Raw genomic sequence first — 16,761 nt, 5'->3', positions numbered from 1 at the left:
TTCCCGACAGCTATGTGGCTGACAGTTCCGGGGGGCCCGAGTGCTTCCTTGGCTGCCTGGTTGATTCTTGCCGGGCGTCCCATTGTTCTAGCGGGCCCACCGAGGTCCCCAGCAGCCACGCAGCCTGGCACAGCCACCTCAGTTTGCCCTTTTCTCTAGCCACTTTTCTCCCTACCTCACACCTTTGTGTGGACTTCTTTTTATTTTTCTTTTGGTTTTGTTGTTGCTGTCGGTGTTTGCTATAAGGTCTTACTATACAGACCAGGGTGGCTTTGAACTCACAGAGACCCACCTCCCAAATGCTGAGGTTAAAGGCATGTGCTACCATGCCCAGCAATATTGGGGGTGGGTATTTATGTTTTGTGCATATGAGTTTTATTGCCTACATGTATGCTGTGCGCCATGTGCATGCTGTGCCCACAGAGGCCAGAAGAGGGCATCAAACCCCCCACCAGGGCTGGAGTTACAGAGGACTGTGAGCCACCGCATGGGGACTAAGAATCAAACACTAGTCCTCTGGAAAAGCAACCAGTGCACTTAACCGCCAACTCTCCAGGCTTCTTCTGTTTTTTTTTGGGGGGGGGGGGGGACAGACTCTTGCACTATAGCCTAAGCTGTATTGGAGCTCACTATACAACTTCAAACTTGTGGCAATTCTCCTGCCTCAGCCTCCAAATTGCTGAGGTTACAGCCATTTGTTCTTTCTTGGCTTGCTCTTCTCCTCCCTCTCCCATGTCCATCTTTGACATTTCAAACTCGAGCTTACATGTGAAATCATCCAGGGAGAATTCTGGAACCCCTTCCTCAAATGTCACCCAAGACACCCTCATCGCCTTCTCAAGGCTCTCCCCGAGTGCTGGGAAATAAACATGGTGATTGGTTCCCTGTAAGCCTTTCCTCCCCTGTAGGGCTCCAGCTTCTAGGCAGAAAGGAGCAGCGTCAAGCTCATTCCCACTATGCACCCAGCATCTTGCACAGTTCCCAGGTCCAAAGAGCCCATTGGCAAGCAGCTGATATACAACTCTGTTTTCCTGACCATGCTGTTAGGTTGTCTTAGGAACAGGACCCACATCCCACTTTTTTCTCCAACCAGGAAGAAAGAGGCACTGTAAGCTCTAGATTCAGCAGTACGAATCCTGGGAATGATGGGCAACCTGGGAAATATGGTCACGGCCATAACCGTGGTGTGTGTCTCCCAGGCAGACGGAGCCTGCTCATCACCCTCTCCTGCAGTTGCTCTTCTCATTTAGTTAGGAATAGTATGGATTCCAGCCTTAGCCCTGACCTGAGTGGTTCTGAAACCCACCTTAGTTACTTAAGCCTGCAGAGCCCGTTTCTGTCCCTCTGTGAAGTAGAAGTGATGAGACTTGCCTCACTGACCCCCCTGAGTACTTGTACAGGGCCGTGTATTCATTATTCCAGGTGCCAGAGATCCAGCAGTGACCGAAATAGACATTGTCTCTGTCCATGAGAGTGTGGACTCCAGTATCAGGGATGGACCATAGCCTTCCGGCCTGGGATTCAACTGGTCACACACACGCACACACATACACACGCACACACACACACACACACACACACACACACACACTATATGGCAGACACAGCAGTGGTCTAGAGAGCTGTAGAGTGGGGAAGGCAGTTGACTGAAGGTTAGAGTTAGAGGAGGCATGTAGGAGGCCCCTGGCAGGGATGGCACCCAGGGAGTACTCTGTAGGGGCTGGTGGGCAGGAAGTGTCCCTTGAACGCTAGCTCTTTTTGCCCCCTGTGCTGGGGATGGAACCCAGGTCGTGTGTTGCTAGTCACGTGCTCTAGCACTGAGCTACCCCTATCCCGCAAAGGCCAGCTTTTTGGCAGGTCAGAGTCTTTGCTCAGAAATGCTGGCCCAGAAAGGATTAACTGTAAAGATGAGCCAGAGCCAGGAAGGACAGAGAGAACCCAGGAAGAGATGGAGGCCAGCTTGGGTTTTCTGCCTCCCCGCGGTTTCACATAGGAAAGCTTGTGCCCCTTTCCCACCCCTAGGTCTCTGCTCTCGCTGTCCCCTCTGCCAGACACAGCACGGGTCCCTTGTCTGGTTAGCTCCTCTTCTTCATTCTGATGCCTGCACATGCTACATTTTCTGGGGACCTCCAGTCACTAGACCCCCACGTCCTCTACTTTCCCTTTAGGTTGCTTTTCACTCTTGAACACAGCCACTGTCGAACTCAGATCTACTTAGAACCCATGTTCTTACAGGCAAGGCCACATCTGCATGTCCTCATACATGCCCAGCACAGTGACTACATACAGAAAACACACAGCAGACATTGCCAAGCGGATTGAAGGGCAAGTGGCCTTAGACAAAATTCTGAGTCTCTTATCAAAACGGTAATAGACCTTCTCAGGGCTCCTGAGAGTCTGATTCCACCTCTCAACAAATGTGAACTGCCCTTACTCCACAGAAAATACACAATTTGAATCTATAGTGTCCCCCTGAAGGCTTGTGCTTGGGGCATTTGGTCCCCAATGTGATGCTGTTGGGGAGCGGGGAGCCATTAGGATGTGGGTAAAGCCCAGCTGGCAGCTGTATGTCACTAGGTTCAGGGCTTGGAGCTTATACCAGGCTCCCTAGTTCCTACTCTCTGCTTCACGACCCACTGAGAAGTTAGGAGTCTCCGCCACTCTGAACTCCACCATGCCTTGTCCACTATGATCGTGGAACCCTCTGAGACCATGAGCCAAAGCAAACCTTCCATCCTCAGGTTGTCTCCCGGGTGTTTTCTCATAGCCACGAGGACAGTAACTGAGAGAGAAAATGACTGAGACAGAAGGATCCCTCAGAGGTGACATGCCCTGCTAACACCAAGACAGTTCCAAGCAAGCCGAGAGGGTTGGTGACCCTAACTCTGGGTGACAAGGGCACTGAGTTTGATATGCTTGTGAGCCAACTCTTTAGGAAAAGCAAACACACTTTGATTTGCGCCGTTTGTCAGTTGCTAAGGTGTAAATACTCCCTCCATGGGTGCTCAAGCTACCCAGGGTTGAACAGTTACTTTGAAAATTTCCTAAAACCATGCCCAGGGGCTCTCCCAAGCCAGTAAAAGCTGGCTCAGTGCCCATATTTAATATGTGATCTTGGGTGCATGGTTTCTACAAACATTGCCACCCACATAGCTACAGACAACTTGGTGGACATAAGAGTCTCTAAAAGTCCTGACTGGAGCAGAACTTGGAGAGCCGGTCATCTTGACTAAGGACGCAATCTACCTGGCCACCTCTGCCCCATCCCATGTCCACCGCTGGCATTGTTCATTAGTCATGATACTGATATAACAGGGCCTCACTGTGTCCTTTGCCACATCTGTATGTCACCGGTAAGTTAGTGTTGTATGGAATCAATCTGCCTTTAAGGATAAGTGTGGCCACTGGGCATGGTGGTGCACACCTTTAATCCCAGCACTTGGGAGGCAGAGGCAGGAGATCTCCACGTTAGAGGCCAGCATGGTCTACAGAATGAGTTCCAGGACAGCCAGGGCTACACAGAGAAACCCTGTCTCAAAAACAAACAAGCATGTAAGTAAGTTCTCCTTGCAGAGGGGTAATCTCAGAAAAGATCTAACAATGAGCAACGTGCCCAAGGCCACACCAGTCAGGCAGTAGCTCAGCTGAGACTAGAAAACCAGATCTCCTGCTTAGCTCTCTCCTGTCCTGTTGGCTTTAGAAAGCTGGGTGACACAGAACAGGAGGAAACAAGGAGGGGACGTTTGGGATCCTGAGTCTAGATTCTGGGAAATGTGTTAGGTTTAAGTCTCAGAGGCTTCTACAGATCCACGGGTTTGAACACCTGGTCCCTGTAACGATGCAGTGTTTGAATCCGGGTGTGGTTCAGCCACAGCGCCTGAAGTAACCCTTCCCTTGCCTCTTGAGGATACAGACGTGCACCTTGCTGAGACAGGGTCTGTTGGTCCCTAGGGAACAGACTTCCTGATATCAGTGGCTCTCACCAGAGAAGTGAGCTACTCACATCAAAGAGGGTGTTGGTGGCCACACAAGCCGTTCCTCATCCCCTTCCCTGCCTCCTGCCTGGGAGTCAGAGAGTCTGGGTGTTGGGCTTGTTGTGATACCGCCCCCCCCCCATCCTCACAAAGGGATAAGAGACTCCCATTTCTGCCATGTGTGCCTGGACTTCCTCCCTTCCGAGCTCTCTGTCTCTGATGCTCAGAGGTCCCTGCCAGGCTGTTGCCTGTCTGTCCGTAGCATTAATATCTTTTCTAATAAGCTCCTTCCTTTCCCCCTATCAGATTATCTCAGTGTCCCTCTTGACCACATGCCCCATCCCAAGCCTTCCAGCCCCCAGCTGGCAGCGCTGTCTTAGGTGTGGGGACTCAGCCAGTGGATGTCGGTTGCTTGAGATAGGCATGGCTTCTGCAACCCCTGCTTCCTTCTTATCCCCTACTACTTGATTTGTCAAGATGTGAACAAGTCACCTGCACCTGACAAACTCCCACTGCCACCAGTCAAGCCACTCCAGCTTCCGGGCCATCTCCACCACGATGGACTATTCCCTCTCAAACTGTGAGGTCCCCCCCCCCAAAAAAAACCCTCCCTTAAGTTGCTTCTATCAGGTGTTTTGCCACCGTGAGAGAAAAGTAACTAATAAATTCCCCAACATCTTTTTGCACCTTGGAGATGTCTTTCTGATGTGGAATTTTCCTCTGTGTGCTGTGATTGCCATTAATGAATAAAGAAACTGCTTTGGGCCTATAGCAGAGCTATAGGGGAACAGAGCTGGGGTGGGGGGACTGGACGAAATGCTGGGAGAAAGAAGGGTGGAGTCGGGAGAAGCCATGGAGCTGCCGGAGATAGACATTGGGAACTTTACCCGGTAAGCCACAGCCACGTAGCGAAACACAGATTAATAGAAATTGGTTAAATTAATTTAAAAGTAAAAAAAAAGTAAAAAAATTAATATAAAGTTAGCCAATAAGAAGCTAGAGCTAATGGGCCAAGCAGTGATTTAATTAATACAGTTTCTGTGTGACTATTTTTTTAAAATATTTATTTATTTATTTATTATGTATACAATATTCTGTCTGTGTGTATGTCTGCAGGCCAGAAGAGGGCATCAGACCTCATTCCAGATGGTTGTGAGCCACCATGTGGTTGCCGGGAATTGAACTCAGGACCTTTGGAAGAGCAGGCAATGCTCTTAACCACTGAGCCATCTCTCCAGCCCCCTCTGTGTGACTATTTTGAGTCTAAGCTAGCCGGGTGCCTGGGAACCAACAAGCAGCCTCCTATATCCTACCATGTCTACACAGACACACCTTCTGTGTGTTACAGAGGGAGCCCATATACTCATTGCAAAATACCCAAACAAATGAGCAATATGGACAGAATCTGCTGCTTCCCAAGAGAGATAGCTGTTAGCAACACAGGTCTTTCCTGACCATTTGCTTGCCCACGAGAGGAGGAGCAAAGGGTTCACAGTTCACCACTCAGGCACAGCTCGTGTCCCTTAGAATGGACAGATTAGGGTAAGCACGCAGGGAATGCTTGCCGATGGCTTCGGCACTCTTAGCATCATGCCTTTGAGTGTACACGGTGGATGTTGACCTCTGTATACTGTGTCCACGGCTCGTGCATTTCATTCAATAGTCCCTTGCTGAGCTGAGCGTCTGGTCAGTGTGGGTGTTTCCCCCAGAACAATTCTGAGGCCTTGCCCTCTGCCTCACCTGCGAAGCTGGTACCACAGTCCCTTCCTTGGTTTCCAAATGCCACATCCATCAAAGCCCCACAGTCTCTAGTTTCCTGGGATCACCAACAGAGAGCCCGGAGTAGAAGAGCTGGCAGCTTTTGTGACAGCTCCCAGCAGCAGGGTCAGGTTGCAGTCACAGATGCCAAGTCTCCTTAGCCTCCAGAGCTCTGCCACCCCCGCAAGCAGTGCTGCTGCCCCAGATGACACCCCACAGCTCGCACAAGAAGCCGAGGATTAACTGGGCAACACCGGCTGGGTGCTGACAGCACAGGGCCCGTGGTCTGGGTGGAAGCCCCTGGGCCAGGCCTGGGTCACCTCGACACAGTGAGGGTTGCCGGCAACACTGAGGACTGTAGACTAGAGAAGGCTGGGTTGCATGAGGGAGGGGGCCCACAGGAGAGGCTCTGGGTTCAGAGACAACCTCTGAGAATGTCTGGCAGGCATCTCTCGTCCATGTGCCAGAACCTCAGCCCCTGACCCTCACCTCACTCATGGCTGTTTCTCTGTGGTTCACACAAACCCTGGAACATCATCTCTGCCTCTCTTGTTCCTCCTAGACGCTGTATCCTCAAAAACCCTGCCTGTCGTCCCCCCCCACACGCACACACAGTGCCACATGTCACCACCTCGGCCGTGTGGTCCAAGCCTCTGTCCTTCTCACCTGTACCATTAATTCCAACCGCATTAAAATGGGCCCGACACTGCCCTGACCCCAGGTGGCCTTCACCTAAAGACATCCCACGAAACCAAATCAAATCCTGTCACTCTTCAGCTTTGGAAGGCCGCAAGACAGCTCGGGGTAAAGCTGCTTCCTGCCAAGACTGATGTCCTGAGTCCAGTCGCTGGGCCCCACACGGCAGGAGAGAAGTGACCCCGACGATCTGTCCTCAGACCTCCACACATGCACCACAGTGCATGCACACCCACAAAATAAATATGGAAAACGGAATAAGGAAAAAAGTCTGTTTTCTTATTCTTATGATGCTGACAGTGGAACCCAGCCACTGAACTCACCAGCCCGTCAATTTCATTGTCTGCATTTTTCTAAGAGCAAAAGCCGAATTCTTACAATGGCCTACATGACCCTGCACAAAATGCCCCTTCGTCATTGCTTTCCTGACAGGAACATTACAGGGACACCATGTCCTTCTATAAATGTCCTATCAAGGAGCTGCACTGTTCATCCGCCCGGCCGCTGAGGGAAGTTACACGTAGCTGGTAGGTGAAGAAGGGTCGGGAAGGATTCCACCTTAACTGCAAACCAACAGCAGGAACGCTGCGCCTTCCAAACAGCGTGTCCTGTGGCGGCATGCCCCTCAGACCTGTCCCTCCTTCCACTCATGTGTCTCCCGCAGTGGTCAGTTAGCATGGGGTCAGGCTCCCTCAGGCCCTAGACGCTCAGCACTGCTGACAGGGAGAGCCTAGGAGGCGCTAATGCAAATTGTTCCCCCACCCACACCTGGGCTCTCAGCCCTCAGCAAATGTCCCTTATGTAGGAAGTAGAAGTTACAGACGGGAGGGAGAACAGTCCTCACTGCCTTCCTACTCTATGACCCTGGCTAGAGGAGTGGGGGGTAGGAAGGAACAAACACAGCCCTCTGGCCGATGGTAGGAAGCACCCTGCCCCCCCTCACCCCACACTCAGCAGGAGTCCTCAGAAAATGAGACTGGACATTCCTTACAAGGGTGCGGCAGAGCAGAGCTGGTCTGGGGAACAGCTGCTGGGGGCACAGAATTAGCAACCCCTGGAAGTCAGCAAGCCGAGCGAATCCCCAAGGCCTGCCTTGGACAGGGCACATCTGCTGAGGCCGGGCCAGTCGGATACATGAGTCACGGAAGCAAGGCACTGAGAGGAAAGATTGCATCCGCTTTCTCATCTCTTAGAGGGGGCTCTCTCCTGCCCGGAGGACCCAGATCACACCCAGTTCATACTAAGCTGCTCAGACAGCAACTTAGCCCACTGTCACACTGATCCCTGGCTGTGAACTCTGACATGAGACTCTTGAGACGAGGTTAAATTATGCTGATTCTACATATGAAGTGGAGTCACACCTGGTGAGGGCCCCGTCTACACTGGCAGGTCACAGGGCAGTCACCCTGAGCCAGTCACCACCTTAGTCACCATCTAAGACTTCCAACGTCAAAGGCTGGTTCTTGTGTTCAAAAACATTGTCCCGAAGGCAAGAAGAGCTATGATTGAAGCTAAGCAAATTAATTCACTCTGGGGGATATGGAGGGAACCACAAGAAGGAAAGGCTAAGTTCTGGCAATTTCCGGTGAGCCGGGCGTTACGCTGAGGGTCCGATATTTATCATCTCATTTCATTGGCTCAGCCATGTGTTCAGAGAAATGCTAACACTCGTGGTGGGAAAAGAGAAACAGGAGCTCGGAGAGGTTGCTTGATTTCCACACTGTTAGCAAGTGGCCTAGCTGGAGTCCAAACAGCCATGTAGATTCACTAAGCCCCCTGCTCCCGAGAGCCTAAGCACTGTGTCTCCACCAGAGTCTCTTAGAACCGTTACACTTTGTTTTCAATAGCAATCAAGAGATTTTCAAATTAAAGGCCCTGCTTGTAAATCTGAAAAGCAAAAAGAGAGATTTGTTGACCGAGGTAAGAAGATTCAAGGTCAACATGAAAAGGGGCTGGAGAACTAGCTCAGCAGGTAACAGCACAGGTTGTCCTTCCAGAGGCCCAGAGTTCAGTCCCCAACACCCACGTCTGGCAGCTCACAACCGTCTGTAACTCCGGTTTTAAAGGCTCCAGTGCCTCTGGCGTCTTCAGGAACCTGTGCTCTTGCCCATGCCCACATACTGGCATTGTGGTATAGGTGTGTACCTATACATAATTAACAAAATAAAATCTTTTTAAAAAGAAAATAATTATATTTCCATAAACTAGCACCGAATGATTGGAAAAACTAAAATTTAAGGTGCCATTTACAGTGACCCCCCCCCCAAAAAAAAAGAAAGAGAAGAAATACAGGGCCAGCAAAAGAACTCAGCAGCTTAGGGAACTTCCATTCAAGTCTGACAAGCTACATTCAGTCCTTGAGACCCACATGGTGGAGGAGGGAACTGACTCTGAGTTGTACCTCACACGTACATGGTGACATGTGTGTGTGTCCCCCTCAGTAAATTTAAAAAAAAGCCTCAATGACGCCTTTATAAGATGAATGTATAGGCATAACATTTCCCCAAACTGTGGGCACTGAAGGGTTCAAAGTACTTCTGGGTGAAACTGAAATATGGGGATATATACCATGTCCATGGATTAGAAACTCAATGTTACCAGAAAGTCTGTTGACTCCAGCTGACCGGTAAATCTAACACATTGCCAGTGGAAACCCAGCTGCCTTTGGTTTTAAGAAACAAAGGCTGATTTTTCAATGAATGAATAAATGACCTGCAACAGCAGAATACTGGCTAGGAAGGTTGGAAGATTTCCTGTAATTTGGAGGCTCGCCATAGGCTATGTACAGCGGCACACACCTGCGATCCGGCATGTGGGACGCTAATAGCTCGGGCTCCATGTAGACTTCCCTGACAGCTGGGGCTACATGGTGAGACTCTACCTTAAAAGAAAGAGTTTTTAAAAAGCCTTGTTGTAAAGCTACCATAGCAAAAGCAGGTTGGCATTGTCAGGAATATAGACAATAACAAGGCAGAAATATTCCTTTGGGGCAGAAATGGATAAACAAGGAAGCTTAACTCGCGAAAGCGCATGCTTCAGGCTCAGAAAACGTGACATCTCGTCCTGCTCAGTCCTCTGCTCCAGCAGATGCGTTGAGCCTGCATGTTCAGAATCCACTGGACTAAATGAGTTTAAGTCACTAACCCCGAGCAAGAAAAGAAGCTAAATAAACGAGAGCAAACTGGGTCCTGAGTGCAGGAGCTTGGGCTCAGGATTCAGTTGGCAAAGACATATGCGGCAGCCTTATCTTTTCAGAGTGTGGTAATAATAATAACAATAAGAGCACATGACAAACCATCTGAGAACTTTACATAAGCCAGAGCATCGCCAAATGACCCAACAAGGTAAAATAAGAAAGCCGCCACATGCCGCAGAGAAAGAGGAATGATATAGAGTGTGGGGTTCCCTTCTCCATTTTTGTCGATGTGCGCAGGTAGAGAACTGCAGTGCAAACACGAATCTGACTGTGACGCTGTAATCCTAGCAGTTCCAAAGGCACAGGCTAACAAGATGCCTAAATCCCTAACTGATGCAGGGAAGGCTCTTAGCATAGAGCTTGCTACACAGTGATATGGGGAGCCTGCAGTCATTCTATGGTCACGGTGGAACATCACAAGCATTTGACCTTGCAGGTACATAGGGAATGCTGCAAGCATTTGGAAATCTGTACATGATTCTGAAGAGGATAGGAAGGTGCTTAAATTGCTAAGATACAAGATTCTGAATCGGGATCTCCAGCCCCAAAAAGCCAGGCATGGAAGCACATGCCTGCAACCCTAGCTGGTCTTGCAGAAGCGGGAGCTCTGAGTTCAGATACAGACTGTCTCAAAAAGCAAGATGGACAGTGACAGAGGAAGATATCCACTATCATCTATGACCTCCATAAGTGCACATACACATGCACACACAAACACGTACACACACACACACACACACACACACACACACACACACACTATCCATGTACACACATGCATAGACCAAAGATTTTGAAGGAGCTGAGGATGGTTAAGCCTCACTGACGTTTTGACTAGGTTTAGAATCCCCCCACGAGACTGAGGCTCATCTCTGGGTGTGTGTTGTCAGAGCATTTCCAGAGAGTTAACTGAATGGGGATGTCCACCCTGAATGTAGATGGCAGCTTCCCGTAGGCTGGGAGCTTTGGGGATAAAAGAAGAAAGGAGAAAGCCAGAGAGCGCTGAAGCTCTTTCCCTCTGCTTCCTGGTCAGCCACATGTTCCCACCAGTGTGAACTCGGTCACACCTCCCCTGCCACGATGGACTGAACTCCTCTGAAACTGCATACCAGAGGAGAGGGTTTCTGCCTTAAGCTTCTTCTATGAGCTGCTGTGGTCACCGAGATACAGAGTTTGCTCGGGGCCCGTGAGTCAGTGTCACTGGTCCTGCCTACTTATGTGTCGCTGTCTATCATCTATTAAAATGCTTTTTAATGTCAAGCAGTGGCGGCGCATGCCTTTAATCCCAGCACTCGGAAGGCAGAGTCAGGAGGATCTCTGTGAGTGTGAGGCCAGCCTGGTCTACGGAACAAGTTCCAGGACAGCCAATGCAACACCTGACTCAAACAAACAAACAAACAAATGAACGAACAAACAAAATGTTTTTAATGACACTTCATTCTTTAAAATACGTTGTGTTTTATTTATTTATTTTATGTGCACACCACAGCATGCACACAGAGGACAGAGAACAGCTTGCAGGAGTCAGTTCTCTCCTCCCACCATGTAAGCTCAGAGGATCAAAGCCAGGCCAGTAGATTTGGAAAAAAAGCACCTTTACCCACTTCATCACACTGGCCTGAATGTCTCATTCTTACTTGCTATGATCAAGCCCCATCTCTACTTCTCATTAACCAGAAGTCTTGTCTGCAAAATGCAGTAATAACAATACTTCCCATAAAGTAACACAGCCATGTCTAGTGCCCAGGACAGTATCTGGCACATGGCAAGCACTGAAAAATTGCCCACTAATATTATTGTCGGTTTTATGGAAAACAATGAACCTTGGGCCACATCTTTCCACTGTATACTTTGTTTGCTTATTTGAGATAGGGCCTCATGTAGCCCAGGCCTATAACTAGCTATATAGCCAAGGATAACCTTGAAATCCTGATCCTCCTGCCTCTTCCTCCTGAGTCAGGCGTTACAGACATGTTCCTGGTTCTGCTACACACTTTGATCCCTGAGTTTATCTGTGCATGAGATTACTTTCCGAATCTGATGGTTATCTGAGAAAACCTCTCCCAGGGAAAGAACAGGTTGTCCACTTGAGTGTGCACACACTCCCTGTGCAGGGTGTTTATGGACCTCTGAGGCCAGGCAGTGGCCCCGGGGGTCAAGAGTTTCAGAAAGCAAGGCTCCCAGCCCGGTGGGTGGCTTTCGTCTGCAATCAGCACTTGGGAGGCAGAGGACTTCAAAGTGAGACTCTGTCTCCAAAGCAAAGACAGGGAAGGGATGGAGAAAGGAGAGAAGGGGGAAGAGGAGGAAGAAGAGGAGGAGAGGTAGGAGAAAGAGAAGGGGGAGGAGAAGAGGAGGAAGAGAAGAAGGAAGAAGAGGAGGAGGAGGAAGAAGAGGAGAAGGAGGAGAAAGAGAAGGGGGAGGAGGAAGAAGAGAAAGAAGAGGAAGAGAAGAAGGAGGAAGAGGAGGAAAAGAAAAGGGAGATCCAGGGTCCCAAAGGGTCCTTCATAGAGTCTGTGGATCTCCTGGTGGGAGCAGCCTGGCAGTCAGGCAGTGAGTTACTTCTCCAGGACTGGGGTATGTGCACGGGCTTTAAATCAGCAGCTATTTTTAGCTTTGCTTTATATGGCCAGGGAAGAAATGAGGGCTATAGCAGGGGGAGGGCACCAAGAGGCTCCAGTCTGGGGGCCTTCCCCACCCCCAGCCCTTCCCATGCCAGAGCTGAAGAACTTAACCTTCCATCAAAGCAAGGCTGGGGAGAGAGGGCGGCTGGGTGGAGGTGGGAATGGCAGGGCCTTCAAAGAAGGTGCTGGGCAACTTGCTTTAGAACAGTGACGTTCTACCTTTGAAACCATGGCCCTCAGTAACAAACACTCTTACCACACGACACAAACAAACACAGATGTTTTAAAAGCACACGGGGATACATTTATGTGTCTGTACATTATTTTTATGCACATGCATGTATACATATATAGCCTTAACTAAACTTTTTTCCAGGAAATGATGCTTCTTCTTGTTCTCCAGGAAAGATTCCAATAATTTCTGTTCTAAACCTACCATTCTTTCAACCCGAAAAGTGGAGGTCCTGACCTACTAAATAAATCTATTTACCAACAAACCAACACACCGCCACCCCCAGTCTGGAAAGCTCATGTCTGCATTGGTTTAGTCACCGCTAACTGCACAGCAAGGCAGCTTCTCAATATCCCGGACAAGATGCAAGCTTCAACTCTCTGTGGAGACTGAAGAGTGACTTCGGGCCTCCTGGCATTTGTGGCCTCTGTCCTTTCAACCAAGAGTGGTCCAGGCCGCTCGGGAACCTGCGACGGGACTTAGCTCACCACTTGCTCCGGAAAGTCCTTCTGAGTGCTAAAGTCTCAGCCTCGGGCTCTAGTCCCTCGCCTGGCCCTGCCTAGCACTGACTCCTGTGAAGAGCGGCTCCTGTCACATTCCTGGCTCGATCACTCTGTCCTTTCTACACTTCCCAGTAATGTGTAGTGCTTGCTTTGCAAAATACAATATATGCTTATTGGATGAATTGACAATCTTAGGAGTAACGACAGCAGCTAACATGTACTGGATTCTGTCATTTTTCCCACGGGACACAGAGGAGGGGGCAGCCTTGCTGGCTCAGCGGGTAAAGGCCTCTGAACCGGACAATGTGAATTCAGTCTCCAGGTCCTTCACCACGGAGAGAGAAAACCAACTCACACAAGTTGTCCTCTGACCTCTACACATGCTGTGGTGGTCACATATGCCTAACTACCCCCCCCCCAAGTAAATGCAATGATAATAGTTTTAAATCATATGAGAGATTAGGAGTGGCTCATTCCTGGACGAGAAAACTGAGGCCCGGAAATAATCCACTGGGGCAGGGTCACACCTGGCATTTGTCTTGCCCCCACCTGCTCCTCATCTTATTTGTCCACATTCCTCTTGGTGCCACCCAAGAGAGGGCAAGGGGCAAGTCCTTAGCAAACCCTCAGGGGACTGATGACAGGTTGATTAAAGACATTTTCCGAAGCAGCAGCCACATCTAAATTTGGAGGGTTACGCCTTGCGTGTGGCTTGGGAGAGAGAACCCAAAAGGTTTCCCGGGTGCCTGGATGTGGAGCCATCTCCCTGGGAAGGAGAAGGCTGGACAAAGCAGAGTGGCTGGCCTTCAGTCCATCCGGCTTCAAGAACTCCAGGACACACCTCAGTTCAAACCCAGGACCCACAAACCCGGGCCACCTAGCCTATGTCCACCATTTCAACTTGCACGCCTGCCTCAGCCTCCCTGTTCTTCAGCCATGCTGAGTCTGGTCCCACCTCAGCCTTGGCATCTCCACTCTGCTTGAAAAGCTCTCCTTGCTAGTCCTCCCCCACCTGCAGTTGAGGCAACTTCATCAACCTCCCTCTTCCTTCTCTATTGGTAAACCTGAGAAAGTGTGTGTGTATGTGTGTGTGTGTGTGTGTGTGTGTGTGTGGTGTTTTCCTGGTTCGCTCCTGTCTCTACTAAGCAGGGCCTTCTGGAGGATCTTGTCTGCTCCCTGTCCCCGTCCCTAGCACTAGGTGTGATACATGGCAGGTGGCTGGTGCCGTGGACTGCAGGAATGAATAGACTTTCTCCTTTAGACATGTTGGCAGGTCAGCCCACCATATCCTGTGCTCACCTCACCCCAGCAATGTGTGTCCCTTTGAACCACATCCAGATCTCCAAGCCGCTGGAAAGAAAGAAGAGCCATAGGAAGGGGTATTTGGGCACATACCTGCTGTGCACCTTTGTGCACAGATGACAGACACTCTACACACACACACACACACACACACACACACGCAAGGACTGTGTCCATTTCATGGCTGGGAAAACTGAAACTTGCTCTGCCATTCATCTGATATCTAGTACCATGCCCAACAGCAATGTCTGCTGAGTTAAACTGCACTGAGTTGGAAGCTTGGTGAATGACTCAAAGTCATCAGAATTTGTCCTCAGTTTAATCCAATTCCATCCAGCTCTACAGAACTGTTCTGTGAAGCTGGAGGGACAGAGTTGAAGGCCGTTCCTCACCCAGGCATGGGCCTACCCTGCCCCTCAAGGTGTTCTCAACGTGTCTCAGCTTGAGCAAACTCACCCAGGGCTCCGCTACTGCTCGGCCCTCCTTCCTTGCTCCACACTCAGAAGGCCCCTTTCCCATATCTGTCTCGAAGAAGAGGAATAAATTGTAACTACAATACTCTCAAGTGGTTTCTCATGCCAAGTATAATTGTTTTCTAAAGAGCCACAGCTTCGAGTCATACCACACAGCAGGAAAGTGTCATGGGAGTACCCCAACCAGAGGAGCTGCAGGGCATGGGGGTGCATAACTATAATCCCAGCACTCTGGGGGCTAAGGCAGGAGGGTTACAAGTTCAAAGCCAGACTGAGCTACAAAGCAAAATTCTGTCTCAACAAAAAAAGATTTCAGAAGTCAATAATTGTTTTCTGAGAGTTAACAGGTAACTGTTTTATGAGCCAATAATAGGCAAAGATGAAGGTGCCTTATGGAGGCTTTCATCTACTATTCGTGTGTTAGAAAATATTTTTCTTTAGATATTCTTCACATGATTATTGATGTAAAACAGTCTCATTTCACATTATATGCAAAACAGGCTGAGTGATCTCTATAATTCGCTCATCCCTGATTCCTTCTCTTCCTTGCTTTCTCCCCCTCTCTCTCCCTCCCTTCCTTTCTTGTCAGAGTCTCACTATGTTGCCAGGCTGTTAGACAATGAATGACCCTCCTGCCTCAGTCTTCCAAGTAGCCAGACTACAACATGGTACCAGTAAAGCACAGAAACATGCTTCAGGTTTTCCTGGGGAGTGTGTAAAAAAAAAAAAAAGTCTCTGTTGCTTACAGAGGGTCTGCCGAGCCCTGAACTTGCATCTTCGCCTGAGGGTAGAAGCTGATGCTATCTGTTCACTGCCCACATTCTGAATACCAATGTCATGATTGCACCATCGTAGCTAAGGCTCAGGTGAGCGACATGTCCAAGTCACACCCTGCAGGTGAAGCAAAGTATCTGCACTGCCATTTCCCAGTGCTCTTTTGCCTCGGAAAACTCCTCTGTATTTCTTTTAACCATTATGCCCCCTGAGCCTCTTTAAGTTCCCTCTCTACGGCACAATCCCCAAGTTCTACTCTCAAGATCACAGATCTGCCACCAAAATCTAGCTCAGGAATGGTGTCCTGAAAAGTCTTCCCCTTGCCACTATTTTCTACCACCACTCTTTGACATGTTTGTGTGTAATGCTTGCCTGTCTGCCTGCATATCTTTGAAGGAAGAGTCTGTATCTTGGTCCTCTTTGTACATAATCATTTGTGTAACAACTGACAAATAGGAAGTCCCACTGAAACATGCATTGAATGAGGCTGGGGATGTAGAGCGTTTGTCTAGAAATATGTGTTGGGTGAAAGAATATAGTGAATGGATGGATGGATGGATGGATGGAATGAATGGACGGGTGGGTGGACGGATGGGTGGGTGGGTGAGTGGATGGATGGATGGAAGGATGGATGGATGGAAGGGTGGGTGGGTGAATGGATGGGCAGGTAAATAGCTGCACTTTGAATAGATGGATTAGCTGATGGGTAAATTGGTGAGTGGGATAGATGGATGGATGGATGGATGGATGGATGGATGGACAGATGAATAGCTGCTGGTTGAATTGATGGGTGAATGGGTGAATGGGTAGTGTGGGTGGTTAGATGTGTGGATGAATCGATGGGTGAATGGATGGTAGATGGCTAGATGTGTGCATTGGTGGATGGATGAGTGGATGGATGGATGAGTTGGCAGATAGTTGGGTAGATGAATGGGTGAATTAATAGTGTGTGGTTGGATATGTAGGTTGGTGGATGGAATGATGGATGGATGGATGGATGGGCTGACAGAGAAATGAATGAATATATACTCTTATGACATACCCTATGAAGATAATTTTCATAGCAAGTTGAGGCCAGTCCCCAGAGCCACTAAAACACAAGCTAAAATCTAACTGTTTACATACCTAGAAAGTGTCAAGTGTCTGATGAGTATATATTTATTTGACAGCCTTGGACTAATCATTTCTGCCAATCTTCTCAATAACCCCTTTTATTGTCCCATATTTATCAA

At 49.2% G+C, this 16,761-nt stretch overlaps 1 protein-coding gene across 1 annotated transcript in view; it reads right to left on the bottom strand.

Moving 5' to 3' along the window:
- The window catches only part of Jph2 (junctophilin 2), a 58,648-nt gene that overhangs the window by 40,731 nt on the left and 1,156 nt on the right, over positions 1 to 16,761 (bottom strand). The gene's annotated exons all lie outside the window — the stretch shown is intronic.

Source organism: Microtus oregoni, unplaced genomic scaffold (genome assembly GCF_018167655.1).
Source record: "Microtus oregoni isolate MIOR12 unplaced genomic scaffold, Mior012 000020F_ref0000438, whole genome shotgun sequence".
NCBI lineage: Eukaryota > Metazoa > Chordata > Mammalia > Rodentia > Cricetidae > Microtus > Microtus oregoni.
The sequence above is the reverse complement of the archived record's forward strand: the minus strand, read 5'-3'. Positions and strand labels throughout refer to the sequence as shown.